This window comes from Petaurus breviceps, unplaced genomic scaffold, assembly GCF_028583685.1.
Source record: "Petaurus breviceps papuanus isolate PSGF00001 unplaced genomic scaffold, PetGlider_PUasm1.0 90730, whole genome shotgun sequence".
In the NCBI taxonomy this organism is placed as follows: Eukaryota; Metazoa; Chordata; class Mammalia; order Diprotodontia; family Petauridae; genus Petaurus; species Petaurus breviceps.
The window spans coordinates 11,160,471-11,170,101 of NW_027187324.1; the positions used below are offsets into that span (position 1 = coordinate 11,160,471).

At 35.4% G+C, this 9,631-nt stretch overlaps 1 pseudogene; it reads left to right on the forward strand.

Moving 5' to 3' along the window:
- The first annotated feature begins 2,228 nt into the window (after positions 1–2,228).
- On the forward strand, positions 2,229–3,988 carry LOC138145160 (S-formylglutathione hydrolase pseudogene; annotated as a pseudogene).
- The last annotated feature ends 5,643 nt before the right edge of the window (positions 3,989–9,631 follow it).

Here is a 9,631-nt window from a genome sequence, read left to right on the forward strand (position 1 = left end):
TTTATTCTTTTATTTATGGTCTATACCCTTATTTATTCCTTTTTTGATCTTTGTTTTCCTCAAGGGATTTAAGCTTCTGAAGTATCATAATCTGAACTCTCTCATGTGACCAATTAATTGCCTTTACAGAACTTGCTCCATCATCCCTTTCTGCTGTTGTGCTTCACATGTAGAAATGTCTACTTACAGGAAAGTAAGCAAATAGAAGCAGCACCTCATGGTAGAAATTACCTGTGTGTCAAATAACTTAGTCCATTTCCACCCTCTGCATTCTTCATGATCATTCTCCTTCCAATTGGCCATAGCACTTCACCTCCGAATTTCCACTTCTACCTTTCTGGTGGTAGCTCTCCCTAGGAACTTGCACACTCCCTTATTCAGAGTCAGGATGTTGCCCATTGAGACATAGCACTCTCTCAGAAAAGGTAGTTTCCCAATATATCAACTCCTTCCAGATTAAAGTCATAATGAAGTCTGACTTTCCCACTATAAAAATATACTTCTTCCACAGGGTAATGCCCTTCAATGGAACTCTCTCAGCTGTTGGGTTGAAACTTCACTCTGTCATTCCCCCATTTTCAATCCCTGCCTTCTGCCACCTCTCCCATTCTCCTGTACCCCTTCTTCTGGTGGAAATACTTATGTGTCACCATCTCTTCCCCATTTATAAATGGATTCAATGAGGGTACATCACACATTCCCTTGTCTATTGCTTCTCCCCATCAATATACCTCTCCATTCTGCAGTTTTGTCTTACAATAAATTCATCTACATGTGTGGGGATTATGTTTAATCCATGATGCTTCAGTTCTGTTCCTTCACCTTCACTTTTCTTTAACTTTTGCTAAAACTATTGTTCTCTTGTATGATTAAATAAGTTAATATATGTAAAGTGCTTTGGAAACCTTTGAGTACTTTATAAATACTATTATAATTAGTTATTATTTGCTTCTAAATCTCTTGAGGATCCCTCTTTGTTTTTACCCCATAGGTCAGCCTCTTTCTTTTTTTGAAAAAAAAAACACCTATAAACAACACTAGGCAAACTATTACATTGTTCATTCATGTATTGGTAATTATACCCATTTACCTTTCTGGTTTTTCTCTTGTTTGGAATATTTGCAAGCTGATTATTCTACTAAATGGTCTTTATTTTATTTTTTTCAAAAATTGCTCAAATGGCTATCTTTTGTTGAACATTCATCTTTTTTGCTGATGATCAGTCATTTTGGGTTGCAATTTGAGCTCCTTTGCTTTTTGGAATTTAATATTATATTCTTTGCTATGGATTTTAGTAATGAGGAATAATCTCATGCCATTTGATTGCCTTTTCTATATAAAGGTCTTCCTCCTAGCCATTGCAGAACTTCTTTGTCATGGAAATGGTTTGATTTAGCCATTCTTTGTACAGCAGTTTGAAGCATAGGTTTTTCTTTTGGAAATGATCTATAGATTCTCCAGATTAATGCTTTGTTTTCAATATTCAAAAGTTCCATGTGGTTTTCTTATACTTCCTACTTTATGATGTTCAAGACTTTTTTTCACTTGCCATATTGTTATGGGGAAAATATGATACTTGTGTTTTCTCTGCAGATCTTGTCTCCCAGGTCAGTGAATGATTTGTATAGAAATCATGTGTTCTTCTAACACTGTCACCTTGTGCTACTCTTCTAAAAAAATTTCCTTCCACATTAGTACTTTTTTCATTCTAAATCTGTTCATTTATATTTGCTTCATTGAGGAAATTCTCCACTCTGGGTTTAATTTTTCCTGATCTGCTAAGTAGATTTTTTTTTCCATTTCTGCATGGATTACTACAATTCTGAGATTTTATATAATATTAATATATTATTAATATATTCAATATTGATGTTTATATTTCTATTATATATTATATATCAACATATGTGATATATAATGCATATATATCATATATATTCATTCCTAATTTCATTTCTCTTTTGAACAATTATACAATTCCTTCTTGCTGTTCCATGCTTTCTTGAGATTCCATGGGATCCAGAGTTTCATCAGTATTAGCTACTTTCCTTCATTTTATTAATATTTATTGAAAGCTTTATAATCTCTCTGAGGATCTAGTGCTCATCTTGCCTCCTATTTTTATGGTCCTTTCTATTTATTTATCTGGTTGATCTGTAGGGTTTTTTTTAATTTTCTTTTTCTCAAAATACTTTGTGTTTCAGCATTTTCCATTATATTCGTCTTTCTCTCGTTTTCTTATTACTCCTTCCTGATGGGTAGAGCACTGAGGCCATTCTACAAAGCCAGTCAGCTTCCTTCCATGTTTAGGAATTTAGGGTTTGCCAGTCTGGGTCTTCACTTTGAATAACCTTTTGAAAAGACAGGAATGGCCCAACTGATCTTCAGCCTCTTTCCTTCATGCCTTGTTCAATAACAAATGCTGGCCCACTACCCTAGTTCCTTCCTTGGCTGTTCTCCATTCCTTCTCTAACTGGATTAAATTAACATTTGCCAATTTTTCTGGGGCAGGAGTGGGCAATATGTTTTGGACAGAATTTTCTGAGACCTTGGGAAGCCCCAACCTAGGAGCAGCCCTGTCTTTTGACGACATGCTTTCAATCCCTTTCTCCTTCATCATATGACTGGTCGGAATCAGTGTCTTGGGTCTCTACCGCCGCCTACACCGACCTAGGATCATACACCTTCTATCCATCACTTTGTGTCAGTAAGTGGGAAAACAGTAACAACTGAATAGCAAAGAAACTATGGCCTTGAAACAGATTTCCAGCAACAAGTGCTTTGAGGGGTTTCAGAAAGTTTATGAGCATGAGAGTGTGGAACTAAAATGCAAAATGAAATTTAGAATCTACTTACCACCAAAGGCAGAAACTGGGAAATGTCCTGTACTTTACTGGCTGTCTGGTTTAACTTGCACAGAACAAAATTTTATCACAAAAGCTGGCTATCATCAAGCTGCAGCAGAACACGGCCTCATTGTCATTGCACCAGATACCAGTCCGCGTGGCTGTAATATTAAAGGAGAAGATGATAGCTGGGACTTTGGTACTGGTGCTGGTTTTTATGTGAATGCCAACGAGAGGATGTACTCTTATGTAACAGATGAGCTGCCCAAATTGATAAATGCCAATTTTCCAGCTGACCCAGAGAAGATATCTATTTTTGGCCAGTCTATGGGAGGCCATGGAGCTCTGATTTGTGCTCTGAAGAATCCTGGAAAATACAAATCTGTGTCAGCATTTTCTCCAATCTGTAATCCAATGCTCTGTCCTTGGGGGAAAAGACCTTCAGTGGATATTTAGGATCAGATCAAAGTAAATGGGAGGCATATGATGCTACTCATCTTGTGAGGTCTTATCCAGATTCTCAGTTGGACATATTAATTGATTAAGGCAAAGATGACCAGTTTCTTAAAGATGGGCAATTATTTCCTGACAACTTTATGGCTGCCTGTGCAGAATGGAAAATTCCAGTTGTTTTTCAATTGCAAGAGGGATATGATCATAACTACTACTTCATTGCAACTTTTGTTAATGATCACATCAGACATCATGCAAAATACTTGAACGCATAAAGCTCCATATACAAGTGATCTCACAATTATAAAAGTTACCATGTAGTCTGAACTTTTGAAAAGACAGAATTATACATGAAAAATTACTGCCTGTGCACATTCATTTCTAATTTTTATCAAAGGCTTGTCACCTTCTGAATACGTATATAAAATCAAGCAATCGGATTCCTTTTTCTTCCCCTTAGGTACCCTGATAGAAGACATGTCATAACCTACAGGCAGTTTGAAATCCTTGTAAAATTAAGTTTAAAGAATCACAGAATATGTAAATGATCACGGTTGACTATAAAGAATACAATAATTCAGAGCTATTTGGGGATATAACAATGAGTTGTTGGTCATGGGGTGTATATGTTCTTAGCTAAATTATGGAATTGTATCAAAGTAACTAAATAAAGAGACTTAATGCATTGAAAAAAAAGAAAAAAGAATCCGTGTCTTGGTGTGTCTTGTGGTTAGATGAAGGCAGGAGCTACATAGTCTCTACAACAGGAGTGGAATACAAATTTGATCTTAAACACAAACCCTTGAGTCATTTTTGGGTATCCCTGCATTAAGATTGATAGGGTAGGTGTACCAAATAAGAGCCTTAAGGATTTACATTTTCTGGTATTAATTCATGAGGGTTTTTTCTAGGAAACATTCTCTCATGTTTCTGGTTTGTAGATTTAGTTGTAATTGTTCCACATCTGATGCATAATTACTCTTTGAGGGAACTTTTATGAGTTAATATGGTCTGGAGAAAGAGTCTAATCTACTATCTAGTTGGTTTAATGTTATGTTTGGTTAATATGGTCTAGAGAAAGAGTCTAATCTACTATCCAGGAAGTGTCTGGAATATATTATTCAATGTATTTTAATGCACATAATTTGTTCAATTGTTTTTAATCATGTCTTACTCTTCACGACCCCATTTAGGGTTTTGTTTTTTTTTTGGCAAAGACACTGGAGTATTTTGCCACTTCCTCCTCTAGCATATTTTACAGATGAGGAAACTGAGGCAAACAGGTTTAAGTGACTTTGCCAAGATCACTTATCTAGTAAGTGTCTGAGGTCCTATTCAAATTCAAGAAGATGAGTCTTCCTAGCTTCAGACCTGCCACTTTATCCACTGCATCACCTAACTGCCCAAGGAAACACAGTGGTCATAAAGAACCAGGGTAGCATTCACCAATAAGAGATTATGTCAGGTTATCACCATTACCCTTTGTTACTGGGTTACTATTCTGGTTGATCAGAGGAATTCTGTAGATATAATTTACCTAAATATCAACAAAGCATTTGGAAATGTCTGTTATTCTTTTTCTTATGGATAAGATGGCAAATTATAGGCTAAGCCAACAGTGGGAAACTCAAATTGAGGGAGCCACTCAACCATAAATAAGGATCCCTGTGGGCCATATATTGACTTAGAAAGCCACATATTATTTACATTCTGCTGAATTTTGATTTATTTTATTAAACATTTCCCAATTATATTTTAATATGGTTGGGTTGCCCTTAGGAGCAGGACTATTGTGGCCACATTGCCACATGTCTGAGTTAAGTAATAGTATAGCTAAGTAGATTTGGAAAAGTTTTAAAATCAAGTATAGTCACTATTTCCATGTCAACTTGGAATATTTCAGGTATGTGCCCTTGGTCCTATGCTATTTAAAATTTTTACCATTTACTTGGATGAATGCAGAAATGACATCCTCATCAATTTCCAGTTGACATAAGCTAAAAGGAATGACCAAAACAGATAATGCTGTAAGGATAAAAAAAAATTCTTTTAAAGCTAGAAGACTGGGCTGGATGTAAAAAGATGAAAAGTAATTAGGACAGATGTAAAGTACTATATTTGGGCACAAAACATTAACTTTATAAGAACAAGATGGTGAGGCATGATGAAGAGATAGCAACTACTTAGGATGAAGAAGGAATTGGAATATCTGGGTGTTTTGGCAAATTGTAAGCTCAATATGAGTCAAGAGTGTGAATGGGTAATTGAAAAACCTAATATGATTTGAGTTAGACATTTTGTGCAAGATTAGGAACACTGTCAATGCTATCATCTACACTGGTCATTATGACGCCTACAGAATTGTGTTAAGTTCTGGCTACACATTTTAGAAAAGGACATTGACTGACAGAGAACATACAGAGGAGAGCAACCAAGATGGTAAGGAACCAAGAGATTATTCCATATAAAATGGGTTTAGGGAACTGGGAGGGAGTCTAGAAAAAAAGAAGACTTAAATGAAGCATGCTAGTTGTCTTCAAGAATTTGAAGGGCTGTTATCTGGGAGAGAAATTTAACTGTTTTGCCTCCAGAGAGCACTAGTGGGAGTAATAAGTAGAATCACAAAGAGGCAAATTTAGTTTGATTTAATGAGCAACTTTCTTATAATTTGTTGCCCCCAAAGTGTAGTGGGCTACCTTAGCAGGCAGGAGCACCTCTTCTCTCCTCCGCACTAGAATTTTTCAAACAATGATGGAATGACAGATTCTCAAGGACATTGCAAAAGGTGTAAAGCTAGATGGCCCCTGATGTTGCAACTTCAAGAGTCAATAATGCTGTATTAAATAATAATACCTTACTTTTTTTGGTGATTTTTGTCTTTCAAAATGCTTTACTACATGATGGAGTGGTATTATAGGTGAATGTTGCAAAAGAAAGTGCTTTTGGTGTTTCCAGTAATAAACTACTATGGAAAGGGCCCAGGGCAGTCAGTCTACTTTCCACCTCATTCCCCACAATCGTATATTGTTAAATATAATACACAGGAGAGCCTTATGATCACAGCCAGTCTTTGCCACCTGCCACATAATTTATTTATGTAAGCAGAAATATTCCTGTAAAACATCTAGATAATATATATGGATAGATAAATGGTGAGTGATAGCTGAAAGAAAAATAGGCCAGGCCATGCAGGCATCTAATAATTCATACTTACTACAGACATACTGAGACTAGTTAACATACATAGTATTGATTATTTTAAGATTTAGTGCCCTGGAAAAACCTCGTAAAAGACAACATTTTGCTTTCATAGGGTTCCTCGAGAGAAGCAATTAAAATACCCAAAATAGGAATCTTGTTCATACAAAATCACACAAATGTTTCTAGGAGTCAGTCCATTGTCTTCTGAAGATAGGTACTCAATTGACAAAATATCTTGAGAGCTGCCAGAAAGCACAATTCGATACTTACCACACCAGACACATAAGTGGCTAATGGGAGACAGCATGCTAGCCTCCATGACCCTACTTTTCCTAAGACTTAGCACAGTATTTAGCTTATCCTTAGAAATAGCACTAGCTTTGCGCCTAAGGAAGGTGCCTTAGGATGCTTTAGAATGTGCTTAAAATCTATCCGATTTTGTATTATGGTTATTTGTGTATGTAACATATACACCTAAATTCCATGAAAGCAGAGGTGAAGATTCCTTAATCTTCATTATATCCCTTTCAGTCCCTACCACAGTGCCCTGAACACAATAAGCGCTAACAATGATTCTTTCAAAAAGATTATAGCATTTTGTTTGAATCTATACATTGTAGTTATAACCTCGTATAATACATCTTCATAAGTCTGTCTTCTTTATACAAGGTGTTCTCCATTCAATTTACATCTAAAAAAAAGACATATATAAGATCAATCTAAGAGCAGGAACATGAAAGTTTAGAATGAAACATAAGCTGATATTAACCTGCATTGGATCAAGGGAGCGGTAGAACATCTGGGATCAAAAAATGGATAGAACATCTGTTTGGGATGGATAGTATTATCATGGCAGGTGACAGAAGAAAAGTGGAGTTACTCGATTCTTACATTTATCTTGTTCTTCACATCTGGTTTTATAGAATTCAGATAGACAATGTCCTGTGACAAGCTGCTATCTTGCTATTATTCTTTTATGTTTAAATATTCTGCAGACTAGGGCTTGTTTGAATAAAATAACTGCTTTCTTGGAGTTGAATAAAAGTATTAGAATGCAAGATCTTCATCTGTAGAATCACTGAAAGTATCCTCAGTGCAATATGGAATGACATTGATAATAAAGATGCATTTTATCCCCAAATGACTTTTATTTCTTTTACTAGGTCTGTATATTTTGAAACCTTTTCTTTCCTTGCAGCTTAGGAATAATGAATATTTTGTTTGACTATATTAATTTTTTTAAAACATGTTTTTAAGTTTTTATGGTTCAGTATTATATCCCATTGACTGTAGATTATAGTTTATCTGGAATAATGATATGTAGTTCTATTAGTATAGTTCATTGATTTACTTCTCCTGGATATTTTGAGGTCCATATTAGCGGTATAGCAACTTGTTATCTATTGGCCCATGAAAGATAATGACCTTCTGATACGTCATTCTGGCCATTCAATCACACTAGGGATTCAGTAGGAACAGGATATTTATATCCAGACTACAGTAGTACATAAGCTTCTACCATTTCCTTACATAATCTGTAATGATTTGCATATCTGGGCTTCTTAACAAAAACTCTTCTTATATATTTTGATAGCAATAATCTGATCCTGAAATGTCATCATAAACCCCTCTGTTTCCACAAACAAATCCATATGACTCAGATATTCATTTAATGCTGTGTTTAAAGTTTAGTATTGTTGACATGTGATTGGCTGGGTTCATTTGGATGCTGACCATGGAAGGCCTTTGGATTCCACCCTCTGATTTTAACTATTTTGTTGATTCCAACAAGAGGTAAAGCATTTTTGGTTACATTTGACAAATCCAGTGGCAAATATCTAGTCTGCTTTGGTTAGGGGAAATGATATCTGCTTGTTCCCAAACTATTTTTATTGCTTTCTAAGGTTTTTGTCTTGTTCTGTAAGTATGCCTGTTAATCATTATCAATATATTATTGTTATGGTTTCTCTGTCAATGATAATGATCTTTAGCCAAGAAATGATTGAATAAAAATTGTTAACTAGCAGTTGAAACCCAAGAAAAGTGAGGAGACAGCAAAAGAGAATTTAGATATTCTTTATTAATTTTTACCAGGGACCAGATAAATTCAATCAAAAGGTACTAAAACAACTGTTAGATGTGCTTGCTAAGTCAGTCATATTTGAAAAAATTACAAAGAACGGAAGAGGTGTCACAAGACTAAAGACAAAAAGGTCCCATTTTTTTTCATACACACCCTCCCCCAAAAAAGGAAAAAATAGAATTAACAGACTCTAAGTTAGTGAACTTGACTTTGATGCCTGGAAAAATTAAAAAATGTATAGTTAAAGGTATAGTTTGTGAGGATTTAGAAAGAGTAGCATGACTTGATCAAAAGTAGGTCAGAGTAAACTCTTTTTCAGTGGATTCACTAGACTGATAGAGGAGAAAAATGTTACAGGAATCACATACCTAGATTTCAACAACATATTTGTTAAAGTTTTTCATGCTATCTTTATGGAAATATATGGAGAGATATAAGCTAGAATATAATGTTGTTAAGTTAGAAACAATTGAATGACCTCATCCAAAGACATCAGGTCTTTAGCTTAATGTCAACTTGGAATGAATTCTCTAGTCCAGGGATCTGTCTTTGACCCTACATTATCTTATTTTTTTTGTAATTTGGATAAAAAATTGGTTGGATGAAGGTATAAATGGCATGTTTCATATATCTGCAGATATGATTCATAGCTAACATGTTTGATGGCAAAATATGGAGCCAAAGAGTTGCAATAGACCAGAACAATGGTCAAATACAATAAGGAGAAATTTAATAGAGATAATTTGAAGTTCTTCATTTTGGTACAAAAAATCAAACTCACAAGTATAGTATCGGGACAGCATGGCTAGGCAAAATTTTATAAAGAACTAGGCATTTTAGCAGACCACGAGTTTGTTAGCAGACCAGGAGTCAATACTGTGAAATAGCACAAAAGAAAAGGGGTGGGGGGGAGGCAGGTCCTGTACTAGAGAATGAAAGAGAGAGAGAGAGACAGAGAGACAGAGACAGAGACAGAAAGAGACAGAGACAGAGAGAGAGACAGAGAGAGAGAGAGAGAGAGAGAGAGAGAGAGAGAGAGAGAGAGAGA